Source organism: Pezoporus flaviventris, unplaced genomic scaffold, assembly GCF_033815535.1.
Source record: "Pezoporus flaviventris isolate CSIRO_AGI_PZ_B2104156 unplaced genomic scaffold, CSIRO_AGI_Pfla_v1 ptg000006l, whole genome shotgun sequence".
Lineage (NCBI taxonomy): Eukaryota > Metazoa > Chordata > Aves > Psittaciformes > Psittacidae > Pezoporus > Pezoporus flaviventris.
The window spans coordinates 4,700,148-4,726,923 of record NW_026892554.1 but is presented as its reverse complement, the minus strand read 5'-3'; the positions used below and the strand labels follow the sequence as shown (position 1 = coordinate 4,726,923).

Here is a 26,776-nt window from a genome sequence, read left to right as displayed (position 1 = left end):
TTGAGATAACATTAAAGATTTTATTGCTGTTACATTATAAATTATTTCTATTATGATGGCCCAGTGGGTATTACATTCTGTCAGTTCGCTTTCGCTGTTACATCACTTAATGTTATTAACACACTTTAGGGTATAACATTACAGTTTTATTGTGGAAACCTTAAACACTTACATCCAAAGTACTGAATCAAGTTATTATCTTAGCTGACCAGATCTGGTCTATTATCGTTTTATCACTCATAAAAACCTGTGATTCAATTTGATTTAACACTTGATGAAAAAATCATGGCTTATATATGCTTAAACCTAGTTGCAATATTAATACAAAGCAACACATGGATGACTTCATTTTATTAAAGTTGAGGTAGCCCTGGGAACTGCATTTATGATCTTTACGCCACATGAGAAATTTGATCTGACCTGTTGGCATTTGTGAACTAGTAAACTGATTTCTCACCAGTATATTAAAGAATTGTGAATATTTTTTATCTTTCTTATTGCAGTCATTATCCACTCGGAGACCATACATTGACGAGAGTGTGCTAACCAAGGAAAAAGGTATCTCTCCCTGTCTCAGAGTCCTTTTAGACTGGAAAAATGTTGTACTTTGAAAGGCAACTCACAGTGCTCCACTGAGTTTAATATAAGAAAGAAATTAGGCCCTTGTTTCTCTGTAGTCTGTATAGGCCAGCAAAGATCTTTAACACTTGCACAATATTTAGAGGCAGGAGAGGTTCCACTGAAGTCTCTGGTCAGCATTGTGCAGACAGTTGATTATCAGCTTTGGTTATCTAGCTGAGCCAAAATAAGAATACATTGGTTGGCACTGCCTGAAGTATTTCAAATCTTACTTAGGTTATGTGTTGTTTGCTTTGAGGAGAAGGTGGAAAACTGCATGTGAAATTTAAAGTGTATTTAAGAAATGAAAAATCAGGATGGTTTACATGTTAAAAATATCAAAATGGGACATTTCGTCTTTTTCACTTCAGGGGGAGGAAGAAGACAAAACTATGCTGGTGTGCAAAAGCGGTGCTGAATAACCCTAGAAAGGAGGTCTACTCCTGCATCCCATTTCCCACTGAAGTCGGAGGAGGAGTTTGCTCAGCCCAACATGCAGGAGTTCACCAACACAATGGCTTTCCAAGCAGTTGGGTGGACACACGGAACCAACCAGTCCCATTCTGGCATGCGCATGAAATCTCCCTAGCAACAAAGATGACAGCTTGGTAACAGCAGCTGCTGCTTAATGGAAAACATTAGAAAAATAACTCATTCTGGATCTATGTTCCCTCTTTACATTTTCATATTTATCACAAGAAAAAAACACCCCACACCATCCAGAACTTTAAAAAGCTTTAAGGCACAAGGGTCAGACACACAGCTGTGCATGTAAAGAGATGAGCTTCAAAAGTGTGATTTTGTTATCCTGGCACATACATTTTTCTTTTTAGCCACAGCTATATTGTTTGTGACTTAACAAGTGGGCCTGTGTACATGTTGTGGGAGTGCCATGGATGTGCTATTATTTATTCTTGCATCAAACATGAGAGAAGGCCAAATATGTGTTAAATTCCAAGTCAGCATTTTTGGTTACTGTTGCTTGAAGTACATCCATTTCTTCAAGTATATCAGAGCTTGGTTCAACAGAAAGGATTTAGTATCCATACAAAAGCAAATCCGTGTGTCTGGTAAAATCTCCCCCTTTTTATTTCTTTAATAAAAGCAAACACCAAATTATTTTTTCTTCTGTTGTTAGTGTTCTGAAAAAGTCCAGTGAAGACATAAAGACAAGTATATAGCAGCTTCCTGAAATGAAAAACAAATCAGAGTAGAGCTACATCACCATGTGAAATAGACAAATTAGGTGGAGATACATTAACTACTGTCATTCATCAGTCTGAAGTGATACAATTTACTACATGGTAATAATGGCCATAGTTGTATAAGTAGTAAAGGTAAAATTACATCATGACTTGCATTAGCAGTATGAGATTATATCCTGATTAATGCACAATTAACTTGTCATGTGTACAGCGCATGTGTTTGTGTGTGCACAGCTGGGTTATGCTATGTCTCATGCTCACATATGTAGCATTTATCACTTTCTTCTCTATCTCCAGAAATTAAATGGCTTCATCTACTAAAATCCATAAACACGCTGCCAGCTTAATGCAGAGCCATCTAAAGTACAACTAAGAGACCCTTGGAGATGACCACTGGAGAATCTTGAACACCTGCACGAATCCTCTCCACAGACTGGGAGCTGCATCCACAGCTCCAAGGAGACATCTCCAGGGTGAGAGCAACAACCTTGCCTGCTCTTCGGCTGGCAGGCACCAGGACCTGAACTGTTCTCAGAGATGTATATCAGAGCTCCTACTCCCAAGAGAAAGCCCCCAACACACAAAATGACCACGGGTGAGGAATTCCTTTGCTCCTTTTTTAGTCTGATTTTGCAGGGGAAAATAATTAAGCTAAAGGGGCAGCTGAGAAGGGTTTTTACTTTTAGTTGCAATTATGGATGGAGGTGCCTCAACTTCACACAAACTCCTCTGTAAACAGAGAACTATGTTATGTGTCCATGTGCTGACATTCAGATGTGCCTATTGGTATGCTCCCTCCCTCTGTTTTTTTTCAGTTGTGAATGTGTGTGGCTACACATCTGGGTGTATGCAAACACGTACAAAATAGTGAGGTAGTAAACACTGTTGAGGGGAAACAAAAGACCTCCAAGTTTTAATCTCTGTTCTATCACAAACTCAGTGTTTGTCCTTGAGAAGCTCATTTTAATGTCTCTTACCAGGTTTCTCAGCCTGAAGTGAGGGGGAGGGATAATAACGTTGTTATGCTAGCCTACCTCACGCTGTATGTGATACTCAGTTAGCTGTTTGAAGTTGCAAATTGCTGAGTGATGATGGAACATAACTTTTCAAAATAAATGGCATCAGATTTTATTTTTTTCCACACTTTTTAGTACTAAAATCTACTAGAAAGGGTTGGCTGACTTTGATCCTTCCTGTGCTTTATTTTCACATTTGATGCTTCTCCCCAGTTCCAACACCAAATGATGGTCATTTTCCAGCACTTCCAATTGAGAAGAAAAAGCTCATATAGCAAGGAAAAAAATCTAATCATTTTGTTGTCCTGAAATTTCTTTTGCAGCTGCCAGTATCGAGTATTTGCTGGTTTGGGTATAAGGCACCCAGCATTTGGGAGCATGCAGATTTTGAGTCCCAATTTTGCACATCTTGAGTGTTCAAAAGATGAAGAGAATCATATTATGTTTGAATTTAACTGTTAGAATATTTTTAAGTTCTTCAGAATTACTTTTGCTGAATAGAACTTAGCAGAGTAGAAATACTGTTTAAAACCTGGACGGCTACAAAATATCCTTTATATTATATTTCTTCTGTCTAGAGTAGACATTTGACTCTGTCCCAGACAAGTAGTCCATTTTTGTCATTAGGGATTGACTTTATTATGCTGTAGTCTCCATTTTCAGTATATCATGAGAGATACCATCAGGAGATGATGCTACAGAAAGCTGGCCAAGGCTTCATTTACACAGGTAAAAATGACAAGTGATGTGACCATTTATGTGAATTTTAATTCCTGATACAACAAAACTCAAATATTTTTTTACATTGGCATTAAGCCTGTATTTGAGTGCACATTAGGCCTTAGACAAGCATAGGAGAGACAAGAATCCAGTCTGCTCCCTTTGAGATGTCACCAAAAGTGCATTATCAAAAATAAAATCAATCTCTCCCCTTCTTCAGGAGTGGTTTGTGTGTCTCTTGAAGTACTTCAAGATGACAGAAGACAGACGCTTCCAATTGCACCAGCTGAAATAACTGACTTAGTCTTCACTTGTAAGAGTGAATTTAAGATTCAATGATATCAACGCTTACATTGTCCAAGGAAAAAGGTAGGAGAAAAACAGATCATTTCCTTCATTGCTAATCTCACTATTAATAAGAATTGTCAAGTCTGAAAATCTAAGTAATGGAGACTTGGGGCATGTTGAGAATTCAGGCAAAATACTTTGGGTTGAAGTAGTTACTACAAGTCTGAAACATTTCAGTGTTAAACCATTAAAAGTAAATTAAAAATACTGTAATTACATTTTAGACAGATGCCCACTTCAAACCAAGAAATGGAAAAAAATGCTTAAATTACACCCCACCCCCCCACCCCCCCAGTCATGTCATTCTCAAGATAATGTTTTGAGTGGGAAAAGAAGAAAAAGAAACAAACAGTCAAATGGATTTCACACTGCCAAACGGGTATTCTTTCTGACAAAAAAGTTCTGTGCAGAACTTGGTCCAAGCAGACAATTAATTTTTGCTGCTGTTCAGAAGACATCACAGCTCACAGAAAACCGGCACAATCACTGGCTCACACCTGTGTTAATTCCCCAAGTACCCTCCCAAGGGCTGGAGCCTTCCCAAGACAGACACAGGTAACTTCTCAGCCACAAATAGCTGTTTGCCCTCTGCGCTGTTCGCGACCAAATAAATTAGAGGAAGCCACACTGTGCGGTTAGCACCGGCTCTGCTGTCTGGGAGGGCTAGACATTAATGCTTAATTTTGCTTTTTGAAATTCCCTCTCAGCCCCAATTATTGACGTCTAGGCAGGAAGCCTGTGAGAGCTTAAGGGATCTGACATCCATGACTAAGACAGTTAATACGCTTTGTCAAACAGCGACTAACACGAGCCAGGTAGCAGCTCGCCTGCTAGCATTACAGAGCAGAAATCGGAGGGGTTTGGGGTGCATCCTTCAAGCTTCAGGAGCTGCTTTGCAATGTTTTTGAGCAGAGAGCATTCGAGGCAAGTGCAAAAGATTATTTCCCCCCCCCCCCCCTTCCTCCTCCTCCAGTCCCCATCAGTCCCCAGCCCAGCCTGTAATTTGGCAAGATGAATGAAGTGTTTTCGGAGTGTCATCACTTCTGCCTCTGGCAGATTTGCTTCCCCAGTCTGCCTTTCGCCTTTTGGACCTGTCACTCAGCCCTTTGGCAGAGGGGAGGAGGGGGAGGGAGGAGGAAATCATCTCTTTGCTAATCACCTATCACAAGCAATGAAATCCCGCAGGCTCCGTGCCAGCTAGGTACATTTCAAAGGGAAACGGAGGGGGGCAAAGTGTCACTCAAGGCAGATATTTATGAAAGATGACAGTTTGCAAATATCTCAATCTTGGACAAGGCTGCTCCAGTGACACAGAGGAGTGCTGCAAAATTGGAAGAGTCAGCAGCCAACATTTATTTCATCAGGACCTGTCCAATCTTCAGTGATCGCTTGACAGTCTGGGGATTGCTGGCACAAGCCGGCCTCTTTTCTATTGGTTGCTTTCATTTAGTTTGCATGGATCAGTCTAAAGAGTTGTAATAAATATGTAAAGAAGGATAAAGGGAGTAGTTTTGCAGACCTGCATCCTCAGTGGCAGAACCGGCACAAACCCCCTTTTTAGCTATGCCAAATAGCAACAGCAGTAATTACATCTCTATTGATCGTGGGAACAATGAGATACAGGCTGTGTCTCACTCATGGAGACCCCCCATGACATCCAGGCTCCCCCCATTGCCACCAGCAGCTGCCACAGCAGTACTGGTTTCTCTGAGGAACTTTTCTTCTGCCACCCCCAGCTATCAACACCGTACGGGAGGAGTGGCATTGAATGTCTGCTGCACCTGCAGGAGCCAGGTGAACGTTTCACGCTCATCCAGGGAGCCCGGGGTGAGCTGAGGTACGTGCCCAGCCCCTCATCCACCTTCCACACTGAGGTAACTCCACCATGGCAGGCAGCTCAGCCAATCAGGGCGTCCAGCGCCATTATGTGACCAATGCAAGGGTTTATGTCCCGCCCTGCTGCACTCAGCCACCTCGTGGAGGCGCCATTTTGAGCCGTGGAGGTTGACTTGGGTGGAGGGATTTCGCACAGAGCGTGTCTCAGGTATGATGGTGGTGTGTGTCCAGCACCAGGGAATACAGTCACTGCAGGGAGCGGGCTGGACGGGGAGGAGGGAACTGGGGAATTCCAGGCTTCGGCAGGTGGGAGGGGAAGCAGCAGTGGGGAGGAGCTGTGTTCACACGTAGGGCAATGGGGTGTGAAGTGGGCAGTGAGCTGAGGGCTGCCGAGCTGTGCTGCTGCAGGTTGTGAGGGCCCCCTCAGGCAGCAGAAAGGCACATGCCAGTGCTGAAGTGTTGTTGCCATCAGCTATGCAGCAGGAAATAACAGATAACTCATGCTCCTAAGGGGGCTGGTTCCAGCACTGGTTCTCTGCCTTGTTCTGTAGGGACTGTACCTTAAAGCTTTGAGGACCTGGATTGCTGATCATAGAGTACATGCTTCTGCCTCTCAGTTGCCCCTGTTATTTCACTTGCACATGTTACAAGCTAATTGAGAGGACAGTAGCACAAAAATGCTGTGTCCTACAGGAACAGTAGCCTAACGGATTGAATTACTCTGCTGTGGGCTGAGAAGCAGCAAACAGTTTCTGAAGTGCTGTGTTAGAAAGGTCGAAAGTAAATGCACTTATTGACAGCAGCAGAGGAACAAATGCAGGGAGTTGGCATAAAACCTGGAATTTCTGAGTGAAGACGTTTCCTTTCTTAGAATTAACAATGAATTGTAGGTAATAGGTGGAATAATCCTGTCTCAGTATTCACTATTTTCATGGTCAAATGCAGGGTCTAGAAGGAGAGGCTAATTAACCGCTTGCTGTGTGGTGGTTGCTTGCATCTCAGCCACTGAGGGTATGTGTGTGTGTGACTCATGAGAAGTAACATGGATGGAGGTGGATTATGTTAGCAGAATGCAAAACTGCCCTTCTGTTTTAGGGTTTTAGCAATTGAAATGGATCGTGAATTCAATTAAAGGCCTTGTTCTTCCTTTCTTTATGCCTTGCATATCTTAGAGTTTTGCTTAACTTAAACTAAACTGTGGCATAAAACAGCACCCTTAGTTCAGTCATCAAAAAGTATTTTCTCAGATCTCTGAGGTTCAGTCAAGACACACATGGTGACAAGTGGGAAGATGTTAGAGATCCAGAGGAAAGAAGCTACCATTGCTTTTAGTCTAGTATATTTCTAGTATATTTCAAGACAACAGGTAACTCATAGATGTCAGTAGGACTGTGTTACTCTCCAAAAGCAATAGTGAAAGGAAATGAAATGTACCAACAAGCTCTGCCTATTCAGAGTTCAACAATGTAGAGTGGGAGTATTCCCCAGAGGTTCCTGGAAGTGCAGCTTGCTTTTCTTAAACACTCAGTTCATTTGTATTTACAGATATACTGAGGCCAGTATACTTGTGATGTAGACCCTAAGGTTAATTTCATGCTAGCCAGAGTGGTAAAGCTGTGATGGTCTTCACTGTGTACTGCACTAGGCTGTTCAAAACTGGCATGGAGAATCCTCCTACGCAAGTTTCTCTTTTGGCCTACTCTGGCAGCCCACAGAGAAGCTGATCAGCTGAGTGGGTGAGGGAGAGGTTAGCATGCTCACTTCACTCTATTATAAATATCTTTGCCAAAACAAATTATTCTTATACAAGGATTCATGGGTAAATCTTCCATCACTGGGGAGGAAAAAAAATGAAGGGCTATAAAAGTCTAGTTAATCACTGCACACACTGCAAGGAGCAGAAGGCCATTTCAGAGTAATTGGAGTTATCTTCATTATTCTTATTTTCAATTACATTTCAAAATCAAATAACAAGTTGCCTTTTAGACAGCTTCATGATCTAAATCCCAGTTCTGTAATTTTTACTTAGTGCTGACTTAGACAAAAGTTCTCCTTGATTGTAGTGGCCTTTTAGCTTCTTGAAGAAACTTCATGGAAAAAAAGATACTTAGAAAGTTTTGGTCTTTAAAAAAGCAGAATCCCAAGCTGTCCACCCAAATGCCCACGTAGTTCTTGCAAGTCACCTGTCCTGTTATTTAAATCTGTATACAAATAACCGCTTTTCAGGTGCCATCTTGACACCAATTAAACACACAGCTGTGCATCTGTTCATGTGTAGGGCAAGATTACTGATGTGTTGTAACTCAGGCATTGCTGTTACTGCAGAGTAAGCAGAATGATTCTTAATAATTATTAAACAGTTGATGAAAAAAAATTAATGGCTGCATCTAAACTATCGAAAGCAGGTGTGCAGTCTGTTTCTTTACTGGCCTTCATGGAGGTAGTTGGCTGTGCTATGAGTTAAAAGTTAGTGGGCTGATACTTGCTTATGCTGAAGTGTGCAGGGAAAGTGTCCTCAAAAGTTTTTGGTTCTGGGGTGCAATGTAAGAATTGTTATCAGAGCAGGTCTCTGATAGTTACAGCGACATCTCTTGTAGGTTTCTAGTTACTTTTCTGGAGTATTCCTGTACATACAAATCCGCACATACATGTGCATTTATGTGCGTATATCCTTATGTCAACACTAACCATCTTGGCAAGATAGACCCTGGCTATCAGGAAGGTGCTTCTCTTTCTCAGATCAACACAGTTCTGTCTCTCTTCATAAGGCATAAAAGTGATAGAGTCTATAGAAAGTTATATGCCTGCATGACAGGAAGGAAGGGTACTTAAAAAAAAAAACAAAACACCAAACTACTCCAAAGAGAAACAACCCAAACCAGAGAATCGCAACCAAAACTCTCAATGTTATTCAGTGGATTTCATCCCACGGGACAGGTGTTTCCATACAGGTCAGGGGAAAAATTACCACCTTCTTTTCTTGAATATCACTTTTCATATGGTAAATCCCTCAGAGTCTTTATTGTGGAATGAATAATAGATTAATCATTCCTCTGTGTGCAATGCCGGGGCTCTCTAATGTCACTGATTATTCTATATTGAATAAATAGTGTTGCTAGGTTGATATGTTTAAGGCAAATGAGATGCTTATTGGTATCCAAGAAGCCAGTTAACAAGATCCATTTTCCTCCATTGACTTCTACTCATGTATTAATGAGGTTCAAAAATGTCTTTTCTGTGTGTATCAGATAAACGTGCCTTTGTTATTCCCAAGAAGCACACAAATATTTGCTCCATTTATGTTTATATTAATGTGTCACTGAATCTGTGTCTTCAGAAAGGGAATAAATACTATCTCCATTAAACCACTTAAGGGGTGACTTCTGCAAAACTGTGCTCTAGTTGTTGCCATGGCAAATATCCCTATTTAGGGAATTGTGCGGCATCAAATCTATCATAAAGGACCAAAAGAAGGAAATGGACTTCTCTGCAGACAACTGTCACCTACATATATGTATTTTAAAAGTTTCAGTGTCTGAATGGGCACTGTGTTAAATAGTAGTATAAGAGTGCAAAGTGAGAAAATGCAGCACGACCCAGAGAATGCACAAAGGCAGGAAGAGAACAGTGAATGCCAAGAAGACTAAACAGGGCTCAATAACTGTTGAGCCTAAGTACCAAGATTCCCTGGGTAGAGGAGTGCGCCATTTTCCCCACTAAAGATGAATACACGTATTCCAGGAAATTGAGTCTTGTACAGTTTCTTAGTCATTTTCCTGTGTCCCAAAGTGGTCTTCAGTAGGCAAATTGTGTTCTCTTTTCATTGACACAAGAGTTCTGCATTGTTTTTTTGTCCTTGATTTTTTGATGCAATGCCTGTGGGTGTTTGGAAAACTGTTAGGCTTTGGAACTGATGCATCTTGCAGCTGTTATCTTTACATGGGGAAGGAGATGTACCTTACCCTGAAACCACAGGTAGGATACCACTCTGTGGTATGGAGTGAGTCTTTTTGTTTAACCTGCTTAAAACAGTTTTACCTATAGCAGTGAAAATGCCAGCAGGCCTTCAAGTAGAGGCCTGGAGAATTGCATTTCTAAGGTAAAAAAAAGTAGGAAAAAAAAACCCTGAGAAAGTACAGTGTTTTTTTCTGTGGTGTTATATGACGCAATCCATTTTGGTTTGTGATTTGAAAATATCTCTAAATAATCAATTTAAATCTTACTGTGTTTTCCTTCTGTCAGGATAAATGAGTAAGTTGAGAAAGGTATTAAAATTGTTTCTGTGCTACAACATTTTACAACATTATAAATAAAAGAGAAATACTGGAAGTTACTTCTAAGGTAGTGCCTCTGAGTTCTGGTTTTAGTTGAACACTGTGTGTGGTTAGATTACCTGAATGAAAGCCAAAATAACCTAGCAAGGTCTGATACAAGATCCTGACTGACCTCAGGCCTGTTGAGGAATGTAGACATCTTGGGGTTGAATGGTAAATGAATATGGGAAAGCCAAGAAGTTCACTCCTTTTCTTCACCTGCCTGAAGCAAATCCTGAAAACATCTGTAAACACTGTATAATGGGAAAGCAGACTTGGGCTCATACTGTGCAGGAAGCTCCAGCCTTTGCCTGCAGCACAGGATACAAGAATATCAGGATGGTGGCAGAGTGAAAGCTGTCTCCATCTATAAATCTAGATCCCTTTTTTCCTTTTTCTGGTCAAAGGGAAAGAGGAAATGGGCCAGGCTGAGGAACACCTGGGAGCCATATGGAATTTACTGATTTTTAATTATAATTTTGGAGCTTATCTTCAAACTTTGCAATTACTTAATACAGAGTAAAATTTTACTGGATTCAGTGCAGTAAAGTTCCCTGAATATTCACACATTGTGTACAAATGGCAGTTGTCTTATAATGTGAGCTGAAAGAAGCTGTTTCTGTGCCCTCATCCAAATCAACAGTCAGTAAGTGGGACTTCCGGCCTGCAGATCAGATCTGCAGCCTGGTTATGATCTCAGGCTTTCTTGAGTGTTTTGAAAACATATAGGACCAAAAATATTACTCCTTCTCCAAACACAGAAATGTTAGCAAAGAGTAGAGGTCAGACTGCTCCAACTGATACTTTTGTTTACAGTTCTTAAGAAGGTCTGTTTCCATGTATAGCTTGGTCAAACCCATGGTCTTAGACCTATGTGGGCAAATTCCAAATGGTGTAAATACCATGAGAAGAGGTTTACTGTCAACATGCCCAACTGGCTGGTAAAATACCAGTATGTAAGGAGTCATTTCCAGTCCTGGTTCAGACTCCTATCTGAGTGTAATCAGCTTCAGCTCATTGCTTTTCCAAGCTAAGGCTGACTGGCTTTAATCACAGGTTTTCCAGTAATGAATACCCAATCTAAACTCTTCCTGGTTTTGCTTCCTTAAGTCTTTTATTTCTTGGGCTGCCAGAAAGGATCCTGTGCCATGCTGAATATCATTGATTAGATGCTACATTTCAGTCACTACTATAAAGACAGATATATGAAAGTACGGTTTTAATCTTTATTCCCAACTCATACTTTTATGCCATGAAAAATTTAGAAATGGTAATTTTCACTCTGTTTCATCTAATCTTTTATCAGAAATACATGGAAGAAAAAGGCAAGAAAAACACATTCTCATGTCTTTGTTTTCTATATCAGGCAACTGGAAGTAACCAATTTCTTGTAATAGGTTGGGGTTTAGGAGGTAATTTTAGCTCAGTTTCTCATCCAGCTCTGAAAACTGAGAACATGAACCACATTTGCATCTGTTTTGGTGTGATGGAGTATTTCTTGTTCCACAGTCTGGGGTGTTTGTATCCTGGGAGGTTTCTGAGTTGAGATGTGCAAAATTCAAATCCTTACAAGAGATGGGTTTGGTTCTTTCTCAAAGTTGTTTTAAACTGGGGTACCAAATGCAAACCTGCTTAAGCGTTTTTGATTGCCTGATGTTTACAAGCCAATGCTCTGACCTGTTGAGCCTTCAGCTTGCTTCTTTTAGTGTCTGTTTTTCACATAAACTGTAACTCTTGTGGGGGACTAGACCTTAAATCTGAACCTTCTGTAATTTCTGGAGAGTTTGAAATCACATATTACATGAGTCTGTTTCAAGTGCCAATACAGGATCTGGATCATAAACATAGTAATGCAGTCCTAGAAAATGACATGACAGTGTTGCAGGTACTTGTAAGTACTTAGTACCTAATGAAAACAAAGCCTATAGAATGCTCCATCTTGTTTCCCCTAGCCTAAAAGGCCTACATTTCACATAGATAGGAAAGGACGTAAAAGGATAATTACACAAGCAAGGCAGATGCAATTGTGGTGGTCATTGTAGGGCAGAGAGAGGGGAGACGAAACTCCTGGGTTTTTGATTTTGTTTATTTGTGTTCAATTACATAAGTCTACTTCAAAGAGAAGCGGGGTATGAAGCGGTGGTTGGAGATTTTGTGACGGACATCAACAAATCAATAGGTGGAAGGACACTCTGGTTATTCTGCAGATGCAGTTGTTACTGCTTTTTTTGTCATGAATTTCTTGTACACCTAGGGCAGGGAAGCAAAGGGAAGTCTTATCCCCGATTTGATTCCTCAGAAGCATATAGAATAAATTGTATCTAATGACTGGCTTTTAAAAAGAAAATAAAAAAGTGAGGCTGCCACCAGTGTCTTTGAAACACATGCTTTGAGAGTTTGTGTCTGTGAGACTTCTGGAGTAGTCTGCAGGAGTCAGATTGGCACAGATGAATGTAAGGGGGAGGGCAAGGCTGACTAATTGAAAACTGGGAGCACTTTGCGAACACTATTACATGAAATGTGAGAAGTGTAACGTGGCAGAAACAAGGCAATGCCTGGTGTAAGCAGTTAATTGTGTTGTACGGTGGCGTGTTAGCCCAGCACACTTTGTTAGAACCTGATCTACTGCCATTTCCAGCCTCCTCGTCCCCTTGATGACTTGGGTTACAGAGATGACCATTTGGGTGAGAGTGTCCCCAGGGGAGCCAGCTTGCATTAACCCAGACATTTCCTCTGGTTGATGTGCCTTTATCACACTGCAGCAGCTCACTGGCTCCGGTTATTTTTTTTTACTAATGCACAGCAGTGATTTGTTAAGAGAATTTATTTAATTCAGGATGAATATGGGCTTTTACGTTAAAAGCCCCAGCTAGTCTCTACCTGTAAATGAGGATGGCTGATTTGTCTGCTAATGTCAGTGTCAGCTGGGGGCCAGAAGTGCTGTTTTCCGTAAATATCTTTTAGAGTTCACGTATTATTATTCAGGGGAAAAGGGGAACAGAGAAGAGTAGGTTTCTTCACAGAGTTACTAAAACAATTGGGTAGTGATTCTCCAGCACCTCCTTAACTCTGCTATTACTGTTTCAGCAGTAGCTGTAATCACATACAAACCTCAGAGTTCATGCAGTTAGCTATGTCTGTAGGCTTCTCTGCTGTGGTGTCAAATGAGACTGATCTCAGTTTCAGGAGAAGCCAACGTTTATTCTAGTGTAGTCATTTCAGTTCTGTGTCCGTATTCCCACTTTGATAATAGTTGGTATTGTTGGGGGGTAGAGGTCCTCCTGAATTTATGAATTGCAGAATCGCAGCTACAAGAACCAATTTTAAAACTGCAGTTCTTGAAAAGTGCATGTAACTCTAACTTTCCCCATTTGTTACTGTGACTATTACAAAGGGTCAGGGAAATGAATATCTGTCTGTTTACAGTGTAGGTATTAATAATTAAACTGACCCAGAATATTTTGATATTTGGGGAACATTTTCTAAACCAGTCTTACTTTGTTTAGGCAATAAGTGTATTTGAATTTTGTGGGGAGGGAAGTAGAGGAGTGTATGTGAATGGTTTTCTGTGTGGATGTTACGGATAATTTGAGGCTGCACTTGACTATTGTTATATTCAAATTAGAGGTGTTCTTGCTAGGTCAGGTTATGTAGCTTCCAAGCTCAATAGTTCCTTCAGAACCCCTAGGAATAATTTGAATCAGAACCAGACATTGCAGTCTTGAGCCCAGAACTGGAAATAAGCGTAATCAGTGTGTATTTGCAGATACACAACCATGCTACCACCATGGATTTGCACTTAAGCTTTACTGGATTGTGTCTGTAGTCAGACAGTTGACTGCCAGTATGGTTGTGGCAATAAAGCCAGGTCAAGGAACAACAACTCTGTTCCAGGACAAGTATGGATAATTTAATAACTGAGTATTAATAGATTCATTATCCTATACTCATGTGCCCATGCTTCTGGTCTCAGACAGAATAACTGCATAGCCTGAGTTTTGAGTTGCGCTATTGATGTGCTTTACAAACATGAAAAAGCCACAGATCGTATCCCATTCTTAATCTTGTTCAGTAAGCTCATTTCATTCAAGATCATTGGACAAAAAGTTTTCTGTACCTTTTAAAAGTGTATTAGTCAAAATCCCCTGATGGCAAACCATCTTTCTGTATCTATAATGGAAGTCTCCCACTTCCCAATAGTAGACCAGTCCTTTCTAGAGGCTTTGCAGAATTTGGAAGAATGAAGACAGCTCTGTCTCATGCTGCTTCTCACTTCCAATATTCTTAGGACCCTTAAGGGCAGAAGCATTGAAGAAAGGAGAGCTTCTGCTCACCAGAAACCTCACCATTCTCTCTTCTTAACTTTTGTACTGTCCTGGTTTACAGATAAGCCTTGTATGGACTACTTTGGAGCTGAAGGACATGGAATCTAAATAAAGATTATTCATGGGCATTGGCTGGATAATGGCATTAAAAGGTTGAAACCTAAATAATGTGCAGACACACACTTGGCTACTACTTCCATAGTGGAAGTGCTTCAGCTCAAAATACCCATGGGGGGCTTTGGGAAGAGGCAGTAGAGGCTTCTCATTAAGTCTCCTGTTTCCCAAATGCAAAATAAAACCCTCCAAACAAACAATTAATAGGATGAACTAATGAAGATGGAGTGCTTTTTTTGGCTGGTAGAAAATGCAGTGTTCTGTTACTCAGTGTGTATTCTGCACACGGATTGCTCATACTTCAGAAACATCTGCCTACCTGTTAGCAGAGCACAGACCTCTGAGCCTACAAAGAGCTGAGGCCTTGTCTAACAAGGAATGGAAATAAAACATTGAAAGCAAGTTGCTACAAAATGTGTTATCAAAAAGATGTTATATATCTGAGGTATAAAACCAGCAGGTTCTTCCTCTACTTCTTGCCTGTAGATCAGACTCATATTTAAGAGCAATATGACACTTCCTGCCATGTGGATTCTTGACTGGGCATTGCTGTAAATTACACATAATGCAACAATGCATACTAAAACTAGCCCCAGTAAGGCTGCCGACAAAGAATAAAGTATATGCTCTCCCTATGTGGTTTTTCAAAAATGAATTATGTTATTAAGTGCCAAGAAGAAAATTAGCTATGAGCTTTTAAATTTAAAATGATCCCCTTTTTAATTGTAAAACAGTGGCACTTAACTGCTATTGATCCAACAGAGACACATTAGGGAACAGGGTCACCATAACTGTTAATATTCACTGCTTAGTGAAAGAGCATCAAAGGACATTTTAATGTCACAGACTTTCTTGGGGAGTTTTTAAAGAAAGCTTAAATCGTCCAGCCTATGAATGAAAAGGACATGAGGTAGACAAATGTAGAAACAAATGTGATGGCAATTTTCTGCTAATCAAATTGTAACTCAGAATTGATTTTTAGGCAGAAGTTTTATGTTCTATAGATTTCCAAGGCATACCGACATTTAAAAAATCTAGCATAGGTACATTTTGTAGACTACAACTTTATAAAAGATGGTTGTCAGGGAGAGAAGGTTTATTTACTGCTGATGCATTACCTGGTTGCAAGTTCTCTATGGCTGCTGTGTGGATCATTCTTATTCCATTACTTGGAACATACAAGTGAACAAGAAACATCATCATTTTCAAGGGCCTACGAGTGTTTAAGCTGATACTGTAATGGAACAGTCTCAAGGTGACCACTCAAAAAGTGAAGCTTCATTTCACCATGCCTGACCAGCAGTGCCCATGAATTTGTCATGCCATGCATCGCTATTAACAATAGTAGCGGCATGACAGTCTGTACCCAGATGCTAATGGAACATTTTCAGTAGTCATAATTGTTGGAAGTGCAAAGTTGCTAAGTTTTGATTATTTTCCCAGTGGGATATTATTGAACTTTTTTTTAGGGTATGAGTTTAAGTGTCACAGGCAGTGCTAATTCAAGTAACTTTTGTACACATCCAGTTATATCCTAGCCAAGTTTTTGTTAATGCAGTGGAATCATAGATTGGTTTGGGTTTGAAGGGACCTTAAAGCTCATCTACTGCCAAAACACCTTCCATGGGCAGGGACACCTTCCACTAGACCAGGTTGCTCAAAGCCCAGCCCAAGCAATACTCCACAAATAAATGTTTTTGGTTATCTTTTATTTCAGGAGCTCCAGGGAGGCACTTTGAGGAATTCCCTCTAGTCAGTTGCTCATTATAGCTTTAGTGCCATGTTTAAATTGCTGTTCTTTTCAGTTTCTTCACCCAGTTTTTGTAAGAAAATATTAAGAATACTGGATTGTCTTTGAAAGTGCAAATAGTATTTAATTTACCTTTTGAAGAGGGTGGCCTGAGAATATTGCCCATTCTGAACAAGATCTGTTTCTGATGCAGTTGCTATGCAGCGTCTCTTCAGAGTCCTCAGATCAGTGATTGGTGTCACCATGTGTGTTTGCATAGCCCCTTGCACAACACAGTGGCCTTCCTAACATAGGGTTAAATGTGTATCAATAGCATGGGTTGAGGGAGAGAGAAATACCATAGAAAGAAGCAACAATTTGCCCCTATTTAAAACTCACTGTTTCAAGTATTAAACTGAATTGAACAGGAGACTGTTTCCTAAATGCAACAACTAACCCGGAGCTGAAAAAGACTCAGTATGATTAGGGAGGCTTCTTCAATTTAAAATAAACTAAAACACAGATAATTGCCATGCATGAGAAACACTTCCTGCCATTCTGGGGCAGCTGGGAGAAACCCTTTATCTGCAAAGGCCTTATATATGCAAAGGTTGAATGGGGAATGCTTTTATCCTACAGGATGGAATTTGATAACTAGGCTCTGTACCTCTTTCACTTGTGGGTTATTAGGTCTCTTTCACTCTCGGGATCGGTATGGTGTATGGTTTGTGTAGGAACAGATAGTTCTTGTCTCTGTTGTGAAGACTGTGGTTGTAGGAGCCCTCCTGGGACTCTTATAATGATCAGTACAGAAAACTCAAGTCTATCCTGGAGCGGGAAAGTGCATCGTTTAATGAAAACGTTGTCCGTTATTAATAGAGTGATGGTAGAACTGAGGAAGCAGCAGGCCTGGGGGGGCTGTGGGTCTTCAGCTAAGTGTTTCTACTCTTTTTTTTTCTCCTTCCCAACCCCTGGAAAAGAGCAGTTACAGTAACCTGAAGGAAGAGATACAATCAAGAGACAGCCTAGAGCAAGAAAAGGTCTCTGTTGTTTTTCAGTGAGGTCATTTGTAGTTCACAAAGCAAGGTCAGACAGATGAGACTGCTGCAGGCTCTACATGCAGTCACTACCACTAAAAGTTAAATTTTCAGGTTTTTTTTCCATACACATCTTGCTGTATTTTGTTGGGGGCTGTATGGGTCTGTTATTACAGAGCATCTTATCAACTGTATTCTCTATAACAAATGCATTTGCCTGACTTCCGGAGACTTGTTAATCATGCACTGTGAAATCAAGTCGTAATCGCACAGGAAAGGGTATGTGTGAGGCATTAACCTATAAACTCTCAGAAAGATAGACTAAGATTAGAGTTGCTCATGCAGTGAGCTTTCTGGGTGATTGCTGAAACAAGTGTTAGTCTCCTTGGTTTTATCCATATTTAATTTCTCTGTTAATGTCCAGTATGAAAGTGGAGGGGTTTCCATAAATCCATGGGCAGGAGAGTAGCTGCTTGTAAAGCCAATTGTATAAGAAGAAATATTTAAATTATTCAAAAGGCAGATTTGTCCCTGGAGATGGAGCCTAACAGAGTATAGCTGTTTCTCTGAAAGCAAGACGGGGTTAGAAACAAACAAGTTTTTGATTTGTCTGCTGAGATACAGGACAGAAATATCAGTATGTGCATATATATCTCCATTATATATACACACGTAGTTAGCACATGCATCTATATTAGTTTTCATAAGAAAAATGTCTTTGCATACTTTAGCAAAGGCATTTCGCAAAGTACTGAGTTTATTTCTTAGCCCTGTCCCAGCCCTCTACATGTGATAGATTTAAAAACAATAAGTGACAAACTGAATCACTGTTGGCTGAACTCTAGATGAGTAATATGTTTTGAAATAATTTCTTCTGAGCAGTGCCAATCCTTCAAGGTGCTGGTGACTGAGGCAGAATCAAGAAATCAACCTTATCCACACAGGTAATTCTAATTAGGTGCTTATATCTCCTTAAAACTTGGCACCATGCAAGGGTCAGAGCACAGACAAAAAAATACATTTCCTTTTGATATTTCCAGTGGCTTGTTTGCTAAGGAGAGAGGCGTGGGGCATATATGCATGTGCTTAAAATTAAGTGTGTGTGTAAATGGTTTGTACTAGACCAAAGTATTCAGCAGACTTGAGCTTGGTAGGGACAGATTCTGATGTGTTCCAGCATGTGAGTCCTCCTTTAAAAGGGATTCCTCGGAGTTAGGTGCCACTCTGTATGAGTAAAGATGTTAGAAACTGAACCATAATGTTGATAAATCACTTTTAGCAGATGTTTACCATTAAACTTTATCTAACACACTGCAAATACTGGAAATACACTGGGCCACAAAATATGTGAGGATGATATTCATGTAATGCCAGATTGCACGCACATGTCAGTGAGCACTTACCCACTGGGAAGTCTCCCTGAACTTACTCAGATGAGTAAGGGCTTACAAGACAGAAGGGTTGCACAATTGAGTCCTCAATAATTTGATTTATAGGCAAACCACCCTGAGAATGATCCAAGGGGGTCTCCAACAATATCATATGTTTTCTTCCTTGGATTATAATTAAAACCATTCCCTTAGAACTCTTTTTAAATAATGAAAAGAGAAAAAGAGACCCATGGAAGCCCAACACAAAAAAGTGATGAAGCTTAAAGGTCAGGGGAAGGCAGAGTATGAAATATATAGGAAACACAATTTGGGGTAAAACAGCTTGGCAGGAAAGATAAATGTTGTCATTTACAATCCTGTTGTCTCTCTCGGGTGGGGTTGTAACTTTATGGGTGAAGTGATCTGAACTGCTGGAACCGTAGATGTTGTGAAGAGTATTATATCGTCCTCAGTAGTCAGAGTTGAGAATGTATGTGGTCTGCTCAAGACTAAAGAATTGCCATGCAACTTTTGGAGAGCTGTAACAGCACCCTGCTGGCAGGAGTCACTCTTTTGAATTAACTTGTGCTCTCAGAAGCTGTAGAGCTTCCTTCAAAAGCAAAGCGTTCTGCAATTGTCAGCTCTCTGAAGCTAGCCTCATCCTTTTTTGCTCAGTGTTTTGAATAATACTTCAGATGTGATGGTGTCTTGGTATGAAATGCAGATGAATTGCATTGCTTAGCCAGGAACTATGCACTCACAAGTGTTTTAATAGAAAATTGAAGGATAATTCTATTCCTAAAATATCTAAAAAAATATTTAGATCCTATTTAATTTCATATACTCATTGCAAATACAGTTTAATCTGTAAACTGTGTAGAATTAACACTCCCCACTTGTCACAGAGGTGGGTAACAGACATTGCAGATGACTTAAAATATCTGAGTGCAGAAGTGTTTACTTCCTATGGGCAGAGTGGTAACACATACACCCCTTCACGCACGCACACAACGTACAGATTAATAATTAACTCATAACCTGGTATGGTCGGGCAGGAGGCTGCAGGCACAGGTAGAACATGCCCTCAGGACAGCTCTCTTACGGAACTGCTGATGTTTTGCATGGAATTACTTTTGTCATAAATACCTGAAAGCAGATCTGTATGAAAACTGAGCATTTCAGGACACTGCTACAGCTCCACACAGAGATCTTAGTTTGTGCAACAGCTGCTCATACACAAAGAAGTAAAGCACATAGGCTTCCAAAAACTCTCTTGAGGGGGGTGCATTTATGTGAGGGAATATATGCATGGTTAGGGTTTGATGTAGAATAATAGAACACGTGGCCCCCAGTTTAGTGCAGAGTTGTAATCCAGGTGTTGTGGTGGTTTAATTGTGCAGGGTGGTACATATGCCTAGGGCTCAAACTGGGGAGGGAATTGGAATGAAAACAGTGATCCTCTTGTTGAAAGATGTAATTGGCTTCATAAATATAGTGGTGGACAAAGGAGGCGGGGGGGGTGTCCTGTTTGAAATGTTTACTAGTGCAGCCTTGCAGGTGCTCACATACGCTCAGTATTTATTGTCACTGCTAAAAGACAACCATTGCAATCCTTACTTCACAAAGTTCCCTTCTTTAGAGGAGAAACGCATTTCCTTTCTCATATTATTGGCCAGGAAAAATATGCTTTTCCACTTTTTTCCAAAGGCGTACACATATAAGTAATGTGTGAGCTTGAGTGTCCAGCTCCCGTTTAAAAAGCAAAAGGCAGTCCTTTACTGAACCAACATGTGATCCCTCTCAAAGACAGAAATTAGAGGCAAAATTAATATAAATGTGCCAAGTTTCTTACTGTCCAATTTCAGGGTTGTTCCATGCCTAGAACCCCATCTTCCAGCAAGGATTGGGGTATTTCTTTAATTAGATTTTTAAATGTTTCAACTGAGCTTAGTTTTCATAGACTGTCTAACAGGCCAGAAGGTCACCAGTCAGGGAAGGTCTCCTGTAGCTTGAAGTATTCATCCCTCAGATGTTGTCGTGCTTCTTTCCAAAGTACTTTTTGTACCTTACTCATTGCTTAAGTGAAGCCGGCCACAGTGAATTTCTCTTTGGGTAGTTCTCACAGCATCACCTTAACTCCTACTGGTCACTGTCATTTCACCTACTTGCATTTTCCACAGGTTTCAGGATTATAGCAATCAAATTCTGGTTTGCTCCGTTCTGGCATCCACCTCTGTTCATTTAATCTAAATTGCTTTGTCAGAGGGGAAGAAGCTTCCAGCAGAACTTCTTCAGGAAAGATCATAGACTCAGGTTGATAGTAACATGTAGTTAATTTGTTTTGCAGTTCAAACAAGTTGTGAATACTGAAACATACTCAAAAAAAAAAAAAGAAAAAGTTAAGTATCTGAATAATAGTTCCAACTATTTCAGTTGTTCAGTTCCAAGTGTATCATTAATTTATCTCTGAGGGGTTTTGTTCTCTTCTTTTCTTGTGCTGATTCACCAAATTACAGAGATCTCATTTACTTGAAGTGCTTAGCCAGGACACCTCAACATGTCAGGCTGTAAGGGCTGATAATGAGTGAGTCATTTCCTCACTTAGGATGTATCCCAGGGGAAGTGCTATAGCAGGATATTTGATAGGGAGCTAGTGGAGTGGCCGCCACTCCAGGTGTTTAAGCAGTGGATCAACTAGTGCACAATGATGCTAGGCTGTCAGACTATGGATTATCAATACAGAAAGAAAATGGATATCTGGAAAAGCTGGTGAAATAGTAATTGAAAAAAATAAATTCTCCATCCAGTCCTTGGAAAACACCCACAGCCTTATACTGCTGAAACAAAATATTGCTAAATAGTTATAATGCCTAACTATGGAAATAAAACTATGAAATAAAGGAAATACTTGGAAAGCAAATAGCCAGCAGCATTTGGAAGAAAAATTGCAGCCTGTGACTATTCTTACAGCCTTCTTGATCAAAGTGGCTTAGTCTGCCAGCCAAGCCATCAAAAAATAGTGAATTTTTAACCAAAGAAAAGGCCACATTGCAGATGCCTTAATAGGAGATACAGTTTACATCTGCCTTCAGGATCCAGAAGCTGTGGAATGTCTGAAAGGCAAGGGTATGTTTTGGCAACGTTGCCTGATCCATGTGTCAAGGGAAGCATTAACACCATACCACCATCCCTGACAGACATAGACTGATGGAAGCAACATTCTCATAAGCACAAGGGTCCATCTTGCTCCCCTCTTGCTGCTTCTAACCAGGCACATCTCACAGAGCTGTGTGTCTTCCTGCAGTGTGTTGGGAGCTGGGAATACAGAACCACTGTACTGACACTGAGCAGCCAAATTGTTACATTGCTTGTACTGTTTTAATGTGCTGGAGTTTATGAGCCTCTCTCACAGACACGTGCTGTCAGGAGAGCTTTCCAGGCAAACTTTTCTTCTGTAACATAGGCTTGTTTAAAACAATAAATAAACCAAGAATAGGATGTCAGGGGAGCCACAGTGTATTACTAGAGAGAATAACATTTGAGAAAACACTGTAAAAGAGATCATGTTTGCCTTTCATATGCTTTCCATAATTTCTTTTCCTCTGTTAATTACCAGTGCAATTGCTGTCTTGGTGGCTCATCTTGCTTTAGAGAGGCCTACAGTGAAGCTGTAATGTGGTGTGATGTAATAAAGGCTTTTGCACTTACATCCATCTTTCATCCCAACAATCATAAAGCACCATATCAATAAGAATTGATTGCTAAATGGGGAAAGACATTGCATGTTTACTTATTTCATAGGAGTACCCACATTTTCCAGCTCTATGTAAGTACTTACTTTGCAAAGCAGATTTTCACAGAACAATTAGGCTTGAAGGGATGTTCCAAAATGTTAACAAATATGAACATCAGATAATCTTGCAACTTTTCTTTGAGCATCCAGGCAGAATCTCTCCTTTTACTGCAAGACATAAGTGGTTTTAAACTCTTCATCCCATGTGGGTGAAGTGAATGTACACCATTAAGTTCATAAGGAAGCGCTAGCAGAGCCTGCTTTGCTAGCCTGCAATGTGTGTATGTACAATGATTCACTGATTATAATCTCTTCTCTGGCTTTGATTGTGGGATTTCCCGCTTGCAAAACAACTTGTCTTACGTCTCTGGATCTGAAAGCTGAAGAGCTGGGCACTGGGAGTAGTACCATATTTGCCTTAAAGCAAGCAGCACTATTTGTCTCAGAGTGGAAGAGATCTATCTCCACAAGTATTTGCAATGTGCTTCTTGGACACTGTAGGACCATGTGCAAGTGATCCCACTTTGTACTACCAAAGCAGTGCAGAGAAAAGCTAAAACACATACAGAAGAGCAGCACTCCGAAGAGCTTGCTTGCAGCATATAACCAGTTTATGAATAAGTCACAGTATACTTAAGCTGCCTCAGAGTTAATACGGTCACAACAGTGATACACGCAATTGTTCTCACACTATTACACCACCAAAGCATTATGCTGCATGCTGTTGGAGGTGATGTGTGTGTTAGCAAGTAGTCTGATAGGAGTGGGTCTGTTAAGCAAAACAGTTAGGATTTGGCATCCTCACTATTCTGGGTTTGAGGGGCTGATTTTGGCTTGGCTCCTTCTAGTCCCATTAGCAGCTGGAGTGCAGTAGGCGCACTCGTGGCATGTACCTTCTGCTTTAGATTCATCCAAGAGCAGTGGATGCATGTAAAGCAGCCCAGACCATTCCACAATTCAAGCCAAAGCACAGTAAAAAGGATTAGTCTGAAGCATGCTCCCGAAACCACCTAAAATGCTAATGTATATGCACTTGGCATCTTTCAACGTTATTTTAGTGCTGTATCTGAAGTAGCCTGGTGCATGCAGTTAGTGGGATGCCTGTTCCCTCTGTAACTCTCAAATCCTCTGGTTAATTTCAGCCATTCAATATGAGATATTGGGGCAGAGGTCTTGGGTGCTGTGGTCCTGTAAGTTTGGGAAACAAAAGGGGGTAGGTAGAAGCAAACCTCCAAAACAATAACCTTTCTGAAGATGAAGGCTGTGCTTGTAAATTCAGTTATTAAGAAGAGACTGCAGGGAATCCAGAGGGATGGCATAAATACCCCACCAACAGGAATATTTCAGGGCTCATGCTCTATTAGACACAAAGTAATCCGAACATGAGAAATAGTACCACAGGCTCCATGTGATCCATTCCTCCCTAAAGAAGCTGCTTGCTTACATGGCAGTCTGTGTTTCTGTGGTTATGAGGTGTAAGTTTTCCTTGTCCTCCCACTTGCATGCTGGATTTTACAGTGCCAAGAAGAGCTACGTTGTTTTGCACAACTTCACTGCAGGTGGCAAAGTTCAGAGCCAAGAATGGCATTAAAGGCGTAAAAGGAAACAGCCCACGCATGTCTGCTTGCCTACGCTTGGGCCTGCAGAACAGGGGGGTGCACCTCAAAAACCTACACACCAGGGTAGGTCCAGTTTTCACCCACAGCTTTAGCTTCACTGCTGCATTCACCACAGTGTTAAAATACCTCAGGTCTTGGCTTACACTCTGCTGTTTATAATCTTTATGTGATGCCAAGCATATACTAGTATCAGAAAGCAATGCTGCTATTTTAGCAGCTCTCTAATGAACAGCGAGGGCAAAGGTACCTAGGTGTACTGACTGAGAGAATTGCTGCTGAGGGAGGGCTCTGGTGGTCTGCCTTTTTTAAAATAAAGATATTAGGCTTTATTTTTTTTTTTTTTTTTCCTTCACACTTTGTTGCCATTAAGAATAATCTTAAATGGCCTCTTTCTTCCTTGGAAGCCCTCCCTCCCCCTCCCCCAGATGTCTTGATTAGTGGCTGTGTGTATGCTGGTCAGATTCTGGGATTAATGATGGCTAATTTGTCTGAGGTTGGTACAGCCTAGCCAGCAGGCTCTCTACTACCAGCTTTTGCTGCCATATGGGGAGAAGCAGCTGTTTCAATTACTTTCTGTGCCCAGATGTGTCAGACGAGACACCAGTGCTCTGCGGGGTACGTTCAGCCGCTCGGCAGCTAATTACTTCAATCGCGTGTCGAAGCATGATGCTGTATGCTGTAAACGGGGGTTTGAGAACAGCCGAGTGCCAGCTGTCATTACAGCTCACACTGATGTCAGCCTGATAGTCTGTGACCAGATTTTAACTTCTACTTTTCGGGAATCTTAATATATACAGTGGATGTGTCTAATGGATGGGACTCTTACCTGCTTATACATGTGCCTGTATGTATGTATGTACTTTTGTTGCAGAGAAATGGGTACAGAGTAATGAAAACTATAGAATATGTGCTGCGTAATATAATATGTATGCATGTAAAATACTCTCAGGTGGTGTAAACCAGACTAGCTCTGTTAACTTCAGCAGAGTTTCAGACATGTCAACTGACCATTCCCCTAGGCTGTGTGTAAAACCTCCTGTTTTGTTGTATTTGGGTTGGTTGGGTTTTTTTTCTTCTCATTGGCACGAGTATACATTTGGAGTAGTTATGTTGTAGTTAATGCAGTTCCACCATAAGGTGAATGACAAGGGGATCAGGTCCATCAAATGTCTGTCAATCAGTGTGACAGTCTCATTCTACACTGTAGTTGCCAGACTCAACAGCTTTGCATCAGTCCTCTAGTGAACTGGTGGATTCAGGATCCTTACAGTGTCAGTCCCTGCTTCACTGTTCCAGGTGGCAGAACCACATGTGACTCTGGGCTGGATTCTTTCCTAGTGGGGACTCTTTTGCACTTGGCAATATAATGGGACCATTCAACTTACAAGGAAAAACGTAAACTGTTACCTAGCCCTAATATACTGATAATCCAGTAGACCTGTGTTACTAGAATTTCTTTGTGATCCCTTCAATACCAAGGAATATTTTGCTTATACTGAAGTTTATGTCATTTCCTAAAGGATATCTTTATTTAATAGAGGACTGTAAGGGGGCAGTTCCAAAATACTTTTCCTTTAGGAAGAACCAGGGCTTATGGAATTCTTTCTTTCTTATGAAATTTCTTCTTTCACCAGCTGTTCCTTCCCATCATTGTACAGTGGGCTTCCTCTTCGGTGTATCAGCATGGTGCTAGGTCTCAGCTGCATCAGAGACCCTACTTGCCTTCAAAGAATAATTTATTTTCCTCTTAATGTTCATGGAGTGAATCTTGATTTAAAATATACTTAAGCAGCAGAAGCAAGTATCCAGGGGTATGGGTAGGAATTAACTAAATGAAGGCGACCAGTATCTTAGCCAAAGATGTGTTTTAATGTTACAGCTTAGCCAGTCATTCCTAGTGCTTGTTTGGCTGGTGCTCTGGTTGTCGAGGAGGTAGACTAGCCCAGCCAAAACAGCAACTAGGACTTTTTGCCATGTTAACTTCCAAGACATGCTTAGCAGGATCCAGCAAACGAGCAATGGCGAAGTGGAAGTGAAATTCTGGAGAGGAATCAGATGGCATCCTAGAATAATTTGCAGGATGAATTAAGCCAAGAAATGGGATTAGGCACATAGGGGCTCACACTAAGCAAACACAAGTCCCTCCCATTGTGCTACCAACATTTCTACTTCATTTAACATAGTACCTTTTTTCCTCTCGGTGTGCTTAAACCCAACCCTGCATATGGTCTGTTGGTTTAAGTTCATATTTTCATTTATTGTAGTATAATTCCCTGAGCACACAATCCCTGAGTGTGAATTAAAATCAAGCCTGTGTTCTCTGCTAGGTGAGAGCCTTATGAAAAGGTTAATGTTGCAACGACTGATGTCAGAAAAGTGGTGTGGTCAGCTGTGAAGTGATCAATGAATCCAACAGATATTCAAATGAGTGGAGCTGATGGAGAGTCAGGGAGGGGGAGCAGGGTGGGCAAAAGAGTGAGGAAAGAATCTGTTATAAATACACTTCTTACACAAATTACTACAAGGAAGTCTGAAAACAAGTGCAGAGCAAAGCATTTAGTGCAATGCCATTGGCATTTTGGGCAAATACTCTGTAATTTGGGGTAGTTACTAACATTATCATCATCATCATAATACACGTATTTAGGAAAAATAAACATTTGTTTTGTGCTAATTCTATGGTAATCAGGGTGATTGTACTGTACTTAGCTACTGTTTGTTACCATGGTTATT

The 26,776-nt window shown here is 40.7% G+C and overlaps 1 long non-coding RNA gene across 1 annotated transcript in view; it reads left to right on the top strand.

Moving 5' to 3' along the window:
* The first annotated feature begins 542 nt into the window (after window positions 1-542).
* The window catches only part of LOC133265837 (uncharacterized), a 40,147-nt gene continuing 13,913 nt past the window's right edge, over window positions 543-26,776 (top strand). The window contains exons 1-2 of the long non-coding RNA XR_009742133.1: window positions 543-2,296; window positions 3,780-3,928. This is a non-coding gene — a long non-coding RNA (uncharacterized LOC133265837). The remainder of the gene's footprint in view (window positions 2,297-3,779; window positions 3,929-26,776) is intronic.